Source organism: Danio rerio, chromosome 20, assembly GCF_049306965.1.
Source record: "Danio rerio strain Tuebingen ecotype United States chromosome 20, GRCz12tu, whole genome shotgun sequence".
NCBI lineage: Eukaryota > Metazoa > Chordata > Actinopteri > Cypriniformes > Danionidae > Danio > Danio rerio.
This window is the reverse complement of record NC_133195.1, coordinates 40,850,996-40,868,082: the sequence shown is the minus strand read 5'-3', so window position 1 is coordinate 40,868,082 and position 17,087 is coordinate 40,850,996. Positions and strand designations below refer to the sequence as shown.

Below are 17,087 nucleotides of genomic sequence, written 5' to 3'. Positions count from 1 at the left end.
GAGCAAGGGAATTTTTTACAGCATGTCTGATAATATTTTTTCTTCTAAAGAAAGTATTTGTTTTATTTCGGCTAGAATAAAAGCAGTTTTTAATTAAAAAATAAAATCATTTTAAGGTCAAAATGATTAGCCCCTTATATATATATATATATATATATATATATATATATATATTAGTTGATTAGATTGCAACTATGCAGTTTATTTATAAGGATAGTGCCTATTTTAACTAATTACAATTTTGGAGATACGGTAGCCATAAGTCTGTCATTGAGCAAAGACAGTTGATGTTTCGCCACAAGACAGTGACAGAGACTGGATAATAAGTACTTAGGGGAGAAAAACTATACATAAATTTCCAATTACAGCTAATCAAATCATTAGAAAACTGGTAGGTGACACTTTAAGACGATCTCTCTCTTTTGTATGTTGTAGTGCTGTATTTATACCATAGTAATCTGGTAGTGTTTGCTTTGCTTAGTTATTTTGGGGGATTAATTATTGTCATATCCCAATTGCAACAGAGAAACATTGGGCAATTTCATGCCGTTTAGCTTTGTAATCTTAAAATGTGAGCAAAATTACCTGTTTTATCACCACTTTAGACATTACACTAGAGAATCATTTTAATACAAGATCTAAAGCGATGTTGGTAAAATTAGCATTGGTTTCTGTTGTTCTGATATCAGCTGCAGATGTGAATGGCGCAAGAAAGTAGTTCCTAGTTCAAAAGGATTTTTGAGACTTTTTTGATTTTCTTTTTTATACACACGATTAGGAAATCGAATTGTTGTATAAATGCAATATCACACAATTAGCAGTGCAATATGGCTGTATATAGTCACAGGTAGAGCCCTACGGCACTCAGCCTGTGGCCTCGAGCCAACGCATGCCTCCTATAATGCTAATATATAGACATATCGCACTGCTGCTTGTGTGATATTGCTCATGTATATATATATATATATATATATATATATATATATATATATATATATATATATATATATATATATATGTATATATATATATATATATATTTATTTATTTTTGCCAACACATTTCTAAACAAAATAGTTTTAATCACTCATTTTTAATAATTTATTTTATCTTATCTTTGTTATGATGACAGTAAATAATATTTGACTAGATATTTTTCAAGACACTTCTGTACAGCTTAAAGTGTCATTTAAAGGCTTCACTAGGTTAATTAGGTTAACTAGGCAGGTCAGGGTAATTAGGCAAGTTATTGTGTAAAGATGGTTTGTTTTGTAGACAATTGAAAAAAATTGCTTAAAGGGGCTAATAATTTTGACCTTAAAATGGTTTTAAAAAAATGTAAAACTGCTTTTATTCTAGCTGAAATAAAACAAATAAGACTAAGAAGAAAAAAAATATCATCAGACATACTGTGATAAAGTTTTTAGATTTCAGGGAAGTAAAGCTAAAACTAAAATGCGAACTATAATACAAATCAACTACATAAAACAAAACAGGAAATATATGTATATATATAATAAAATATAATAAAATAATATATATTTAATATATAATGAATAAAAACGAATTATGAAACTTAAGCTCGATTACAGCTAAATTAGAAAATTCAAAAACTAATATTTTTAAAATATGTCAAATAAAAATGTAAGCATGGGATACCGTCAGTATCTATTTATTTACATATCAATATTAGAAGGCAAAGTTTCTGCAAAATGGTCTGAAATACCTTTGGAATGTGCAAGAAATGACTGACAAATGACTAATGTAAATAAGATCTTCTGCTAACTTAAAACACCAGGCCAGAGCAAACATGTTTTAGAAGTCTTTGTCTAGTTGCAATCTTTTCTTTGTTGACCATGATTAGCTTGTCAGAAACTCTCTATAAGAGATCAATTCAACATGTTTTCTAGTGCGACGCTCTTTGTAAATGAACAGGTTTTGTTGATTGTTAGAGTAATTGCTGTAACCTCAATGAGTCATTTCTTTTCCCAAAAGCGAGAGAGGTTTACAATAGATGTTAACAAGCTCATGGCATGGCACCAGCTTACAAATATCTGACTGGAAACGGGCTGCAACATAATAACCCCTCAGGAGAGGAACATTTGTGTAGTTTACAACTGGAACGTTAAGCGTGTCATGACCTGGCCGTGATATTGTAATGTAACTTGAGTTAACACAGATACACCCAACTGAGTCATTCCTTCACAAAGTCTTACGAGGCAGATTTGACGGTCTTGTTTGTTTCGCACTGCAGGAAATAATGTCACGGCATGTTGAGGTTTTCCTGGAGCAAACTTGAACTGCTAACTGATTGCCATGCGATGGGCATGATAATAGTGGCATCTTGGGAGGGGGGCTCAGAGGGGGCGCTTGTGATGAGGCCACGGCTCAGATAAAGGATCGCATTTCAAGAGAGACAGATATACTGTAACCCGGCTCATTGACAGAAATTCATTTATTCCTCCTCTCCAGCACGCTATTCATGTTCGCTAACCTCTCTGCTTACAAATCTATTATAGCTTTGGAATAAATCCTCCCACTGGAGGAAATGAACTTTGCCATTTTTAACCACCTGTCCAGCCAGCTTTCATAATTATTGCTTTAGCATTTTATCTAGAGGAACAGAACTCGTTCATAATAGTGGCAAATTGTGTTGTTCAGGGTACACCCTTATGAACATCTGTTTCTCTGACATACTAGAGAATATGAGTGGCTCATGCGCTTACTCTCAGAATGTTCCAGAGCTCTTCAGGGACATCCACAGGACAGCCTAACATATTTTTAGAGGCCAACAATATGCCCAAATGTGCCCTACTGTTCATCCAGGATCAAGGCCCAAGTTTAGACGTGCAGCACAGGGGGGTTGGGTTCCATTCAGAAGTCAATTGAGAATGCTTCTACAGTATATGTAATTGAAATTCCTTGATTTTGTCTAGTATTTCAAGAAAACACTAACGGACAAGAAGATAAGCAGACAGATGGATAGATGACTTACATTACGTTCATGGCATACACACAGTGTTTACAAGTTCCTTCATTTCCTGAGAAGTGAACTGATGGCCTTGGTGTTGTTAGCTTCATGTGCTACGTGAATGCAATTCAATTCAAGTTTCAACTCATGCATTTAAAGGAAGGCAATTTTTATGCTTGCAATATTACATAACCCTGCCACACAGAGGAGTTTAGAGACTATTTATTTTTTTTAACCAAATGAAGTGCAAATGCAGTGCGAAAAATGTTTTAAAAGGGTTTACTTAAAGGGATAGCTCACGGAAAAAGAAATGTATTCACTATTTACTCTCTCTCAAGTAGTTCCAAACCTTAACGAGTTTCTTTTTTCCCCTGTTGAACACAAAAGCAGATGTTTTAATAATGTTAGAAATTCTTAATCATTGACATCCAGAGAAGGAACACAAATGCTCTGGAAGTACAACTGCATCAGAAAAAGTCTCACAAAACTCAATCAGGTTTGCAGTGTTGGGGGTAACAACATAATATATGCTGATTTATACTTTCACCTGCACCTCACGAAATAGATGAGGATTTTATACTTGACACATTCGGCGTTGGGATATTCTTTAAAAATGACAGGGGGTGGTCAAAATAAACCCACCGGAAAATCAGATGGATAGACGTAGAAGTTTCCAGAACTCTGTCATATCATTAAATCATTCAAGATTTTTAAACTATTTATTTTTACAAATAATTTTAATGATTATAAAGATTTTTATAACCATTCAAGATTTTTTAAAATCAAACTTTGATGCATTACTTGCCTTTGTTCATATCTCGGACAGTTTTACCTAAAATCTGATTACTTTTTACAATAAGTAATTAGTAATGTAATCAGATTACAATTTTCCGGTAGTACCGGAAAACATTTGTAATTTATTACTTTTTAAAGTAACTTACCCAACACTGTTCACTACTAATAACATTTTAGAACCCATTTACATGTATTTAGGACTGTGCACTTATAATAAGATTTGTGTTGAACTCAGGGGCGCATGCAGGGGTTATGCAGTATATGCAGTGCATAGGGGCGCCACACACGGGGGGCGCTATTGTGCCAACACAATTTTTAAAATGATCCTTATTAAAAGTTTCAATTAATACAAATAAATAAATGCGTTTTGTTAAAAAAAAAATGTTTTTTGCATTTTTTACTATAATATTGTATTTTATTAATTTATTTTTACTATGAGTTGCATCAGTTGGCACACACCTTTTAATTCAAAATCATTTAACACAATAACATGCAGTCACACAGCCAAGTGTAAGGTGTTCATGTACAGTAGATGTAAATGTTTAGATTTTTTTTTCCAAATAAACTTATCTTTATTTATTATTATCTATTACTAATTAATTAATTTGCCAAAAGAGAGGTCACACAAAATGTATGTTTATGTAAGTACAGACCTCAAAATATTTCAGATAACATAAAAAATAATATTTGATTAGAAATTCCCCTATGTAAATTTTATATACTTGATTATAATGATTCTTAACTCTGTTAAAACTGACACATGAACAAAGAGTCAGAATATTCAATTTATTTAGAACTGAGATGTTTATTAATCCTTATATCAAGATCTATTTTTTCCCATATAGATGTTTTTATACATTTATTATGTATCAAAATGATACATCAGGTCTTTTGGTAACATTTTTTGCTCAAAACTCAATTTCAATTTAGTTACAAAAAAGGTTTGCCCATAACATTTTGTCAGACCTCGCATACCCCTCAGTAAATGTGTTGTTGCGCCACTGGTTGAACTTAACAGGTAGCTATTAATGATACAATTTATTGTAGAAAAATTTCATGTATGCATGATTATCACTAAATGAGCAATCCAATCATGGAAACACATACATTATGATAAATTGCTGTAAAAAAACAAAGAACATTGAAAAAAACAAAACAAAGCTAAACAAAAAAACACAATCTGCAGCCTTTTCACTCAGAGCCTTTCGCACTTGACATTTTCTTTTTAATCCGTACGTATAGCTCAAACGTGTTGTCAGAGCAATTGAGTTCATTTCAGCTGCTAATGTTCTATTCATGGTAATTATTCAGAAGTGGAAAAATATAATTTCTCAAATTACCCTCATCTGCGGCCCTTTCTCCATGCTTGGGCTACATCTGGTTCTGGGCACTGGATAGGAGGCAGGCGGCGCATATGTACAAAGCCCCGAATGTGTTTGCTGTGCACTTTTATGGCACTTTTGTTCTGGCATCAGCTAAGTCACCTGCACCGCAATGTGTTTTGGTTCGGGGAAGGCGGAGGGGAATTGGCCTCAATAGGGGGTCTTCTGTTTGGGAAGCCCCCGGTTTTCATTCCCAGCATTGACCAGCTGATCTGACTAAGGGCCAGGGCTAAAATTGGTTGTGCTTGTCTGGGCGATTTTTGTAAAGTGACACTGCGGACAGGGGGGCTTTTTTTGGGGGTGGCCGTGCCTCGCCTCTGAACGCAACAGGTGCAAGTGGGCAACTTGAGCCCTGTGGAATGACAGACCGCTGAGAGAGTTGCTCTAGGGAGTTTGCTCTGAGGGGTATTCGCTCCAGAAGTTTTCACCCCCCCCCCCCCCCCCCCCACACACACACATTTTTTTCCTTGGGGCAAATTTGGAGACAGCTGCCGGGGAGCGGCGCAGATAGGAAAACACGCTCCTGGGTTGCATAACAGGAGAAAGCAGGTCCCCAACGGTGCACTGAGTGTGAGCCACTGCCTTGCACTCCACTGAGCAATTGTGCAGGCCTCGCTCGAGAGCCTGTTTGTTTTGGAATGGCTGCTGAGTGACTGTTTTCATCAGTGTTTGCGCATGGCCTGTCAGGCTGCACACACTCCCGCCGGGCCTCCTAGGAGAAGCACTCCTGGCGCGAGTCACACCGGGGTGGAGAGGTCAAATGGAACACTGACATGAATTTGTGCTCGGTTCATCAAGGCCTGAAGTGAGATGTCACAAATCTGCGACTGTGACCCTGCAGCTGCTTGAATAAAGAGCAAATTTAGTCTGGATTTTAATAAACCCTTGCGATTGTTGGAATGCAGCGGTTTATTATCAGGAAGATTTAACCTGAAATTTGTAAGATGGAAATCAAAACTAAAACAGAAAAATAAAATAAATATGTATTTCAGTTATGAGGAATATATATACACAGCACATTTAGATTTATATACAATTTTTAGATATATACACAGATATGGAGTAGGAATGCAACGTTTAACCAATTTCACTATTAACCGCAATTTTATTTGTCATGGTTAATTAAACGTAAAGTCTTCTCAACTTAACTTTGCGCTAGATTAAAGTTCCAAGCTTGTAAATCAAGATGAATACCCACGCACGCCGAATTAACTATAGCTAGAGTGTTTAACTAAGGGCTGTTCACATATCGTGTCTCTTGCGTGTGCAAGTTCAAGCTTGCGATGTGCTGACGCTTTCCAGGCACACTTAGTTGAAAGAATGCGACAAGCGCATCGTGAATCACATAAGAACTGACTAATACTCATACTTTGTATGTAATATACACATTTATACATATGAGTTGATCAAAAGGGGTGGCGCAGTAGGTAGTGCTGTCGCCTCACAGCAAGAAGGTCAATGGGTCAAGCCCAGTTGGCATTTATGCGTGGCGTTTGCTTGTTCTCCCCATGTTTGAGTGGGTCTCCTCCGGGTGCTTCAGTTTCCCCCACAAGTCCAAAGACAGGCGGTACAGGTGAATTGGGGAAGCTAAATTGTCCATAGTGTATGTGTGTATAGTATGACTGTGTATGGTTGTTTCCCAGTGATGGGTTGCGGCTGGAAGGGACATATATAAAAACATATGTTGGATAAGTTGGTGGTTCATTCTGCTGTGGCGACCTCAGATTAATAAAGGGACTAAGCCAAAAAAAAAATGAATGAATGAGTTGATCAAAAGTGCCTTTCAGACAGAAGTTAAGCAGCCTTTGATGTTCTCTTCAAAATGGACATTAGACAAATACATTTTATTTATTCTAATTTTTATTTAATTATTTATTTATAGTTCTCATTTATTTTCAGTGTAAAATTATTACTTATGTTTAAATGGCAAAACTTTTTTGCCATTTTTTTTACACTTATTTTTAAGTCCAAAGAGAAATGGACTATTGTTTGTTTTTGACATAACTAACTAGTGATGTATTAAAATGAATGAATGCAAGATTTTTTCTCAGACTATAATTATACAACCAAAATCTTTAAATGTTGCATCCCTAATATGGATCCATATGGAAAAAAGACAACTTTGAAATTACAATTTTGTCTGATTTAATATTTATAGTTGCATGCTTGACTAAATGGAGTTTGTGACATTGACATTGTCACAAAATTCTTCTAAAAAATGTGTAATTTACAGGTTAAAATGACTATGACAAACAACAACAAAAAACATATACTGAAAACAACTAGTAAATCCAGTTTATCTCTTAATTTTGCATAGCTGTGTAGTATACACACAAACTATAGTTATTTGATGTTAATGTAAATATAATTTAAAAAGTGTGTGCATAACAATAATAACATTAACAACAATTATATATTTTAAATAAATACAATTTTATTATAATAAAGTGTAGTTAGTTGTCTAATACTGTTCATATTTTCATTTAGTTTAACAATATAAAAATGAAAAATATTAATAAAAATTAACAGTTGTGCAACCATTTAGAAACTATTTAGGCAAGGCAAGGCAAGGCAAGTTTATTTATATAGCACATTTCATACACAATGGCAATTCAAAGTGCTTTACATAAACAAGAATAAAAGAAACAAGTAAAATAAAAATAAAAACAAATAATAAAAATGCATAAAAACAAAACAAAACATAAAAACAGGTAAAATGTGATATGAAAGAATGAAGAAGAAGAGAAAAACATGATAGTGCGATCTGTCGGACGCAGCACAGTGCTCATTCAGTAAAGGCACAGCTAAACAGATGTGTTTTCAGTCTTGATTTGAATGTGCCTAATGTTGGAGCACATCTGATCATTTCTGGAAGCTGATTCCAGCAGCGAGGGGCATAGTGGCTAAAAGCTGATTCACCCTGCTTTGACTGAACTCTTGGAACTTCTAGTTTATAAGATCCTAAAGATCTGAGTGATCTGTTAGGTTTGTATTCAGTGAGCATATCTGTGATGTATTTAGGTCCTAGGCCATTTAGTGATTTATAGACCAGTAATAATACTTCAAAATCTATTCTGAATGTAACTGGCAGCCATTGTAAAGACCTGATGACAGGTGTGATGTGCTCTGATTTTCTGGTTCTGGTTAGAATTCCGGCTGCAGCGTTCTGGATGAGCTGTACCTGTCTGACTGTCTTTTTAGGAAGACCAGTGAGGAGTCCAATACAGTAATCCACCCTGCTGCTGATAAAAGCATGAACAAGTTTTTCTAAATCTTCACTAGAAACAAAGCATCTGATTCTCGCTATGTTTTTGAGATGATAGTATGCTGATTTACTGACTGCTTTGACATGACTGTTGAAACTCAGATCTGACTCCAGAGTCACACCAAGATTCTTGACCTTATTTTTTGTCGTTTGACCTTTAGTGCCAAGGTACACATTTACCTTGAGAACCTCATCTTTGTTTCCAAACACAATAATTTCAGTTTTCTCTTTGTTTAACTGAAGAAAGTTTTGGCACATCCAATTGCTCATTTCATCAATGCATTGGCAGAGGGTGTCAATGGGGCTGTAGTCATTAGGCTGTAAGGCTAGGTAGATCTGAGTGTCATCAGCATAGCTGTGGTAGGAGATTTGGTTCTTTCTCATTATTTGGCTTAGAGGGAGCATGTAAAGGTTGAACAGGAGAGGTGCCAGAATCGAGCCTTGTGGGACTCCACACGTCATGGGTGTCCACCTCGACCTATGGTTACCTATACTGACATGGTAACCTCTACCTTCAAGGTAAGATCTAAACCCAAACCCAGTTTTCCAGCCTATCCAGAAGTATGCTGTGATCGACAGTGTCAAATGCAGCACTGAGATCCAACAATACCAGCACTGTTATTTTACCTGAATCTGTATTAAGGCGTATATCATTGATTATCTTTACATTCTTTTTATGTAATAAAATAAACAAACAAATGAATTAATAAATATAATAAAGAATGTATCATTTCAAACTGAAAATCAAAAAAATTATTTATTAATAATTTAAATACAATGAAAAACGTTTTTGTGTGCCATGCAAAATATTTACAGCTTGATTTAGATTTCATTATCTTTTTATCAAATCATATTAGATATAAAATGCCACATTTATCATAATAATAAATAATATATAAAAAAACATAGATGTGGTTTATTGTGGTTCAATTCTCACTGATTAATTTCTTTCATATCTGACAATCTAGTAATATAATTTCTTTCTCTCTCCTCACAATCAGCATCTATTTACAGCTGAATTATCACGTTCTTTACGGAGAAACACAGTGTAGATATTTGATAGGTGCGATGTTTTGTGTTAATTGGATACTGCGGTGCTTTTTTGCGCATCAGTTTCAAACCATCTTCAGGTTAATCACGCACTGAATCTGCAAACCTCTCTGTGCTGTTAACTTGCTCTAATTGTGTGCTTCGTTGGTTGTTTTGGAGCAGTTGGCTGTGTCCTGTTCTCATGCGCTTCAGGGATCTGATGGAAAATACAGTGCAGCGTTACAAATGAGACCCTGCACAGGTTGCCTCCCAATTTTCTCTGCTCTAGTTATCCACCATTGCATGATTTTTCCCTCTTTTAGCATCTTTTCATGACCCTGGTACTTCCAGCAAATGTGAATAAATGACTGATAAAGTAAAACAGGCCCTGGAGAAGTGTTTTCAGGATGTACCCTGCTGATTCGGTAGCTTTTTTTAGAGTTATATACAATTGCACGCTCTCTTGACAATCACCACTCTGGAGGATTGATGGTTCCTGGAGGCACAAACTTCTGTTGTCACCAAAGCATGGAAACAAAACATCCCTCATTTTCGTTCTAAACAGATGCTTTTTCATTAGAGCTTGACAAATAGACTTAAAGACAAGCAGTCGCGTGATGCAAGCATGTTGTAACAGAGAAACTTCTAAATATTCAGTATTAATAAGAAAACACTTTGGTACAGACACAAGAAGTTGTCTTTCTTAGACTGTTGTCTGTGTCTATGGGAAATCAATACTTCCTGCAATACTTAATTAAATTGGTGTACTGGGGAAATTAAAGTTTCTAGTCATTATTGGGTCTGTAACATAATAATACTAATACAAATGCTAATGCTACTATTGCAACTACAAAAAAGAAATACAATTAAATTATAATAAAACTAAAACAATACATATAATAACAATTATAACAACAACAACAACAATAATAACAATGCAAAAAAATAAAAATTTATAGTTTTTGTTAAACAAAATAATAAACAATTACAGTCTGTTATTATTAATTCAAATTATTTTGCTGTAAAGTGTATGCAGAATTTTTAAAAATGTGTTTTATTGTTATTAGTATGTATATATATATATATATATATATATATATATATATATATATATATATATATATACAATTACTTTTTGTAATTGTAGTAGAACATACATAACAATAACAATGTATAATAATAAAGAAATGTTAGTTTATATGTATCCTTATTATGTATTGTATTGATTCAGTTTTGTGAATAATAAAAATAATAATAATTAAAATAATAACTATTCGTTTATTTATTTGTTTTCTTTTTATGTAATGTATTAATACAGTTTTATCCATATTAATAATCATTATTATTATAATTATTAGTTCATTTTTTGTTCTCTTATTGTGTAATGTATTGACTTAGTTTTATCCATAATAATAATAATGCAAAAAAATATAAAATAAAAAAATCTATATTTTAAGAATATCTTTAAAAAAAAAAAGTTTTTAAGTAAAATAAAAAAATTACAGTCTTCAATAATCAATATTAATTTGCTGTTAAGTATATGCAGAATTTAAAAAAATATTTTAGTGTATATATATATATATATATATATATATATATATATATATATATATATATATATATATATATATTACTATTTGTAATAGTAGAACATACATAACAATAACAATGTAAAATAATAAATAAATATTAATTAACTTATTTCTATTCTTATTATGTAAGTTTTGCTGTTAAGTATATGCAGAATTAAAAAAAATATTTTTAGTGTGTGTATATATATATGTATATATATATATATATATATATATATATATATATATATATATATATATATATATATATATATATATATATATATTACTATTTGTAATAGTAGTAGAACATACATAACAATAACAATGTAAAATAATAAATAAATATTACTTTATTTATTTCTATTCTTGTTATGTAATTTATTGATTCAGTTTCATGAATAATAATTATAATAATATTATTTATAAATATTAGTTTTTTTTATTTGTTTTCTTATTGTGTAATGTAATGATTTCGATTTATCCATAATAATAAAAATAATAGTAATAATAATAATAATAATAATAATAATAATAATTATTATTATTATTATTTAATATTATTATTATTATAGGGTGTCGCGGTGGCGCAGTGATTAGCACGATCACCTAACTGCAGTTTTGATTCAGTTTTATCCATATTATTATTATTATTAATATAATAATAAATAATATTAATATTAGTATATGTATCAATTTTCTTATGTAATGTAATAATAATAAAAATAATAATTATAATAAATATTAGTTTATTTATTTGTTTTCTTATTATGCAATGTATTGATTCAATTTAATGCATAACAACAACAACAACAACAACAACAACAATAATAATATATTTAATAAAGACAATTAATACATCATATCACATTTATGGTTGTTGGTAATTGTTGCTATTAATACTTTACTATCATTGTTGTTTTAAAATGTACATATTATAAACATTACTCTTATTACTATTCCTGCATAGTAATACTATTTGTACACAATTATGTGTGCGTGGATAGAAAGATAGACAAGTTTTACATTAAAATACATATTTGCATATTATAGTTTGCTATATTAGTATATCAGTAAGGAAACACAAACACTTAAGATATACAGATCGAAATGCTCCTGGGAAACGTAGTGATTGATTTTGCTCACAAGTATAATCCTCCACTTAACACCCAAATCCATCTGATCTTAGAATTAACACATGCTAAATATGCAAGAAAGAGTGGTTGACATATCTTGCTTCAGCCACTCATTTTATAAGGCGTCTAACTTTACTGCATTCTCTGTGGTTGCTGATGGAGTACAATTCTCTTATGAATAATACCATGACTAATCAGTTGTCAGTTGTAAATATGTCAGTGTCAAAAACTTCAAAGGTTTAGGACGGTAACAGTAATCGCACCCCAGTGCCATTCAGACCGTGAGGACACTTCACAAGGTAGTTAGAGCAATAGATTTAACATTAACGTCACTGAGGGAAAATGTCCATGAGAAGGGGGAAAATAAATGCTAATCCCAGCAGGAAGGTTGTGAGGTAAGCAGAGTTTACTGTGGTGATGGGAGGATCCTTCATCTCCCTCGAGTCCCTGCTGATTAGAGAAGAGCTCACAGCTTGGCAAGGGTCCAGAGCCTCACCTTCGCCATTAAACTTGTTCATTCAGCACTAATGCCAGCTGAGATCTTGTTCCTGTCCTATTGTCCCCTGGCCACAGAGCTGTCAGACTGCATGCTTACTGAGGATGATGCAAAGAAACAGCCCGACGTCCATTCTGCCCTAGATCTCGTCCTAGACCGCTATCTCCTCTCTGACCATTACCGTGAACATGACAGGCCCGTACCTGTCTGCATGGATGGCAATGCAGTCTTTTTTTGTATTTGCTCTCACACTCAGCACATTGTCTGGTTGAGGGACACCTACAGTACGTGTAGGCAGAATGTAGACCGATGCTGTTTTTTTTTTAGATCAAGGGCAATCACATATTCTGTAGTTAAATATTAACGAAACGTCATCTGCCTAGTTTAGCAAGAATTGCACTATTATGTGTTACTGCATTTAGTAAGAGTTTGTGTATTCTTGTGGCCACAGATATTGGATGAATAATTAATTTGAGCAACAAAACAGTGAAGACTGCTCTGTATTTCTCTACAGTGAACAGATGTCCTCTTTATCACGTACGCCTGTAGTGAAAACCACATGATCTTTCAACAAAACATGCATCTGGAAATGCCTTTCCATTGTTTACTGTATATACAGTAGCATATGTGTTCCTGAACATTTCAGTTAAAATCAACTTTAAATGGCAGAACGTTTTAAGAAATGTTATATGGACGCATTTCGTTCACTGCCAATTTAAATATTTTTTAAGATTGTTAAAAGTATATTCACCCAAAATTGCATCCTCTTTAATAATTTACTCACCCTTTACTGATTCAAAACTCGTTTGAGTTTCTTTCTTCTGTTGAACACAAATATTGAATTTCATTGTAATTTTGCTTCCAGCAACTAGCATTCTTCAAAATATATTCTTTTGAGTTCAGGAGAAGCAAAAAAACAAACAAACAAACAAACAAACAAAAAAAACTCTTAAAGGTTTCAAACCACATGAGGGAGAAATAAAGGTGCTATACTTTTCTGACTCATCTAAAGCATAAAAATACCATAATATGTTTGCAGATATTTAAGAAACATTCCAAGTGGACATACTTGTTTATCTAAAAAACAATGCTGACGTCAGATATTCTGCTTTGAAAATGTTTTTTTCTGTACTGGAATGCTGTCTTTGTTTTAGTTCTTTTAACTGGCCCACTGTCACTTTAGCCAATTATATTTCAGCACCCCGGGTTGCCTTGTTGGAAAAACGCATATTTCATTCATTCATTCATCCATTCATTCATTCATTCATTCATTCAGAAAGGCTCTCAAAGCATGCGTCTGTGACTGAAATGCGACCTCCGGTGGACAGTAGCAGACTCCAAAAGGAGATGTAAATTCTGAGTTATACATGAGGTCATTAATTCTCAAATAATAGAAATAACAATGTAAACATTAGGTAAGTAAGTTACATTGTAACCCCGTGTCCCAACAACACGCTACGTGATGGGATTTGCAGTGAATGGCTGTTTGCACCAAACAAAACACGACAGAAATTTAAATACAGTCATACAGAAGTACAGAATATGCACTCACTCAAATGGTAGGGTTTATAATCTAATTTATACATATGATAAACCTCTTTAACATTATTAAATGTACAGGCTGAATCACTCATATGTGTTGGTTTTGAGTCTAAAGTTCAATTTCAAATTGTTTATTTAATTTTCAAGATCTGGGGGTAAACCATCCGTCGCTGCTTTCAGTAGTATGACAATAAATGTCAGGTAAAATGGCATTCAAACTCTCATTATTAGCATTTAACACTGAATAAAGCACATGAGGTGTACCTGAGGCGATCATTGTCAGTTTTCTGTTGTTCAGCTGCAAGAAATAGAAGCCATTTCTAATATTTTGATTTGAGGTGTTGGTTAAGACAAAAACTCCTTTTAACATGGACAATATTCCTTCTATCGGGTGCCATTGCTTTTATTTAGAAAACGATTTAAATCAGCTTTGTTGGTCCTCATTCTGGCAATCTGCATTTGTGTTTGTTTTGATCCAGGTATGCAATACCTAGTTCAACCACTGGGTGGCAAACTTACATACTGCACCTTTAATAATAAGGTCATTTTCATTTTTGCATGAATTATCCCATTTAATTGACCAACAGTGGCACTGAATAATACAAAGCAAATCAGAGTCTATCAAAAACAATTCAACACATTTTATTATCGTTAACTAAACCAGCAGAGATGTTTACAGAAGGACTTGTTCAGACAGTGAGTGAGAACCCCCAGGGAATTGTTTTTAGTGCTTTTTAGTGTTTTTTTTTTTTTACTTCCCTGTATTTCTGAGTGGGCAATGTCACAAGGGATCCTGGCTCCCGGTAGGCCCGATTGTCGTTTAGTCACAGAGATGCTCTCTAGAGGTCAGACCTGGTCAAATATATTTAGCTGCGTAAATTGGATTCTGTGGTAAGGGCAAAAGTCTGCTGGATAGCTGGGCATGTTTAGCTCGCAGATGTGATTAACTGATTCATCTTTGGGATAACCGGGATGGTCGTTATCATGGTGACTCCTGACAGCTTGATGTCATCTTGCAGGTTGAGTAAAAGCCCGCTGGAACAGCGCCACAGCTGTGGGCCAATGTGGTCATAACTCTTTAGCTGACAGCTCATTCAGGTGACCCTCAAAAGGGCTGCATTGCTGTCACTTATGACACAGTGTGGCGGAGGTAAATATATTAGCATAAGTTTGAATTAATGTTCCCTGCGGTGAAAGGGGTGGCCGCTCTGCAGCCGGTTCCTCTGCAAAATCTTCAGGATTGTCACACTGCACACCTGTGCAATGTCACCATTTGTTCTGTTCTTGTCTGATAACCCTTTGCTTAATGCATGCGCGCTAGCACAGATGCACAAGTACATGCCGCGATCTAAACGATAATCATATCAGTGTCTGGGCCTGGCCGAGAGTGATCGGTGAAAGCACATCTATAAAGGGATTTTGTAAGAAATAGCCTGGTGAGCTATTTATAGCCCTGCGGGAGGTGGCAGAGGGAGGGGTGAGTGGTGATACCATGAAGTTATACACCACGCTCTATGGACAATTCCCGGGTCAAAGACACAGAGGCCAGACTGTAATTTAAATGCTGCCTGATAAGACGTAAGTGTTGCTGCATGCAAACACAAACGAGTGTGCAAACGGGGGGTCTGTGATTTGTCTGAAGTACTTTGTTCCATCTATTTGTGTTCACGTCCAGCTTTTTTTGCAACTTATAAAGCACAAAAACAGCCCAGAAGAGCAGGCACTGCAAAAGTACCTCTCAGCGTAGTCTGTTGTATAATCCCTCTTGGGGCCCCAGAGCTATTTTTGTTCCTGGATATGCGTCACGACTGGGTATTTTCTCTGGTGACTAGCTTACATCAGTAGGTCTCCTAGTATACGCTCTATCAGCGAGAGCCTTCTGATTGATGGGAGTTTCGGCTGGGGCTGGCTGTCGTTTTATTACCGACCTCCTAGAATGGACAAGGGGAATTTGAGATCGGCGGAATGTTGTGGTTGACTGAGGACCTTGAAAAGCCAGGTTGGTTCACAAATCCATTTTTTTTCCGGCTTGTTGTGTTGTGTCTCTACCAGAGCATCTAGCGTTGATCGGAGAGGTGATATCCCCGTGTGTGTGTTTGTAAACTGAAGGGGGTGATGATGTGAACCGTGAGGACTGGAAAGGGAACGGAGGAGCGTGTGTTAGCTGTTTATCCGTGGGATGCAGCAAGCTGTCAGTGACAGAGTCTCTACTTGCTCTATTCCTTTGCACAGCTTGCATGTTGCAGTAATATTAACACTGCGATTAAAGCCTTGCGTTGGTGAGGAATCTTGTTCCTGAGCATGTCCTTTACTTTCATTGTTCTCTCCTGTGCTTATTCTCACACTTGTTGTTACGGCATGGATGGTACATAGCTGTTTGACTTCCATAGATACCAATGCATCCTCGCAGTCTGTGCAGAGAGGAATGTCAGGGACACCCCTCACATACCCCCACCAAATTCCCCACTGAGTTCACATGCCTCACATCATCCATCAGTTGCACTGGGAATTATTAAAAAATGCTTGTTTGCACAATGCGTCTCATCTGTCTCTGTGTATGCAACCCCCCGCTCGCCCCCCCAACACAGCTGTCTGCTTTATCAGCATGGCATAATTCATTATGTGAGGGAAGGCTCCAGCGATAACGCAGGGGAACACCCGGCGAATGTCATGGGCACATGTATCCCAGCCCTAGTTTACAGATGCATGGATTTCTTCAAACACTATGCATATACCTAGCATGTACCATGCTGAATCTCTTCAACAGCGACCTTGAGAAGCAGGTCAAAAGAGCATATCCTCCTTGTTTTCTTCCGTCCTCCTCCTACTGTTGTGTGTCTGCTTGTGCAGAGAGGAAGAATTGTAATAGTCTGTCTGATAAGCAGTGGAACGATCCTCCC

The 17,087-nt window shown here is 35.1% G+C and overlaps 2 protein-coding genes across 12 annotated transcripts in view; one reads left to right on the top strand and one right to left on the bottom strand.

The window, feature by feature from the left end:
- The window catches only part of aig1 (androgen-induced 1 (H. sapiens)), a 252,745-nt gene that overhangs the window by 154,852 nt on the left and 80,806 nt on the right, over positions 1–17,087 (bottom strand). The window lies entirely within an intron of this gene.
- The window catches only part of hivep2a (HIVEP zinc finger 2a), a 124,330-nt gene that overhangs the window by 43,601 nt on the left and 63,642 nt on the right, over positions 1–17,087 (top strand). Inside the window, exon 1 of one of the 9 annotated variants that reach the window (XM_005160735.6) lies at positions 16,024–16,186. The exons of the other annotated variants lie outside the window; for them this stretch is intronic. The gene's annotated coding sequence lies outside the window, so the exon portion shown is untranslated. Of the gene's footprint in view, positions 1–16,023; positions 16,187–17,087 lie in introns of those variants that run through there. 9 annotated transcript variants of the gene reach the window in all.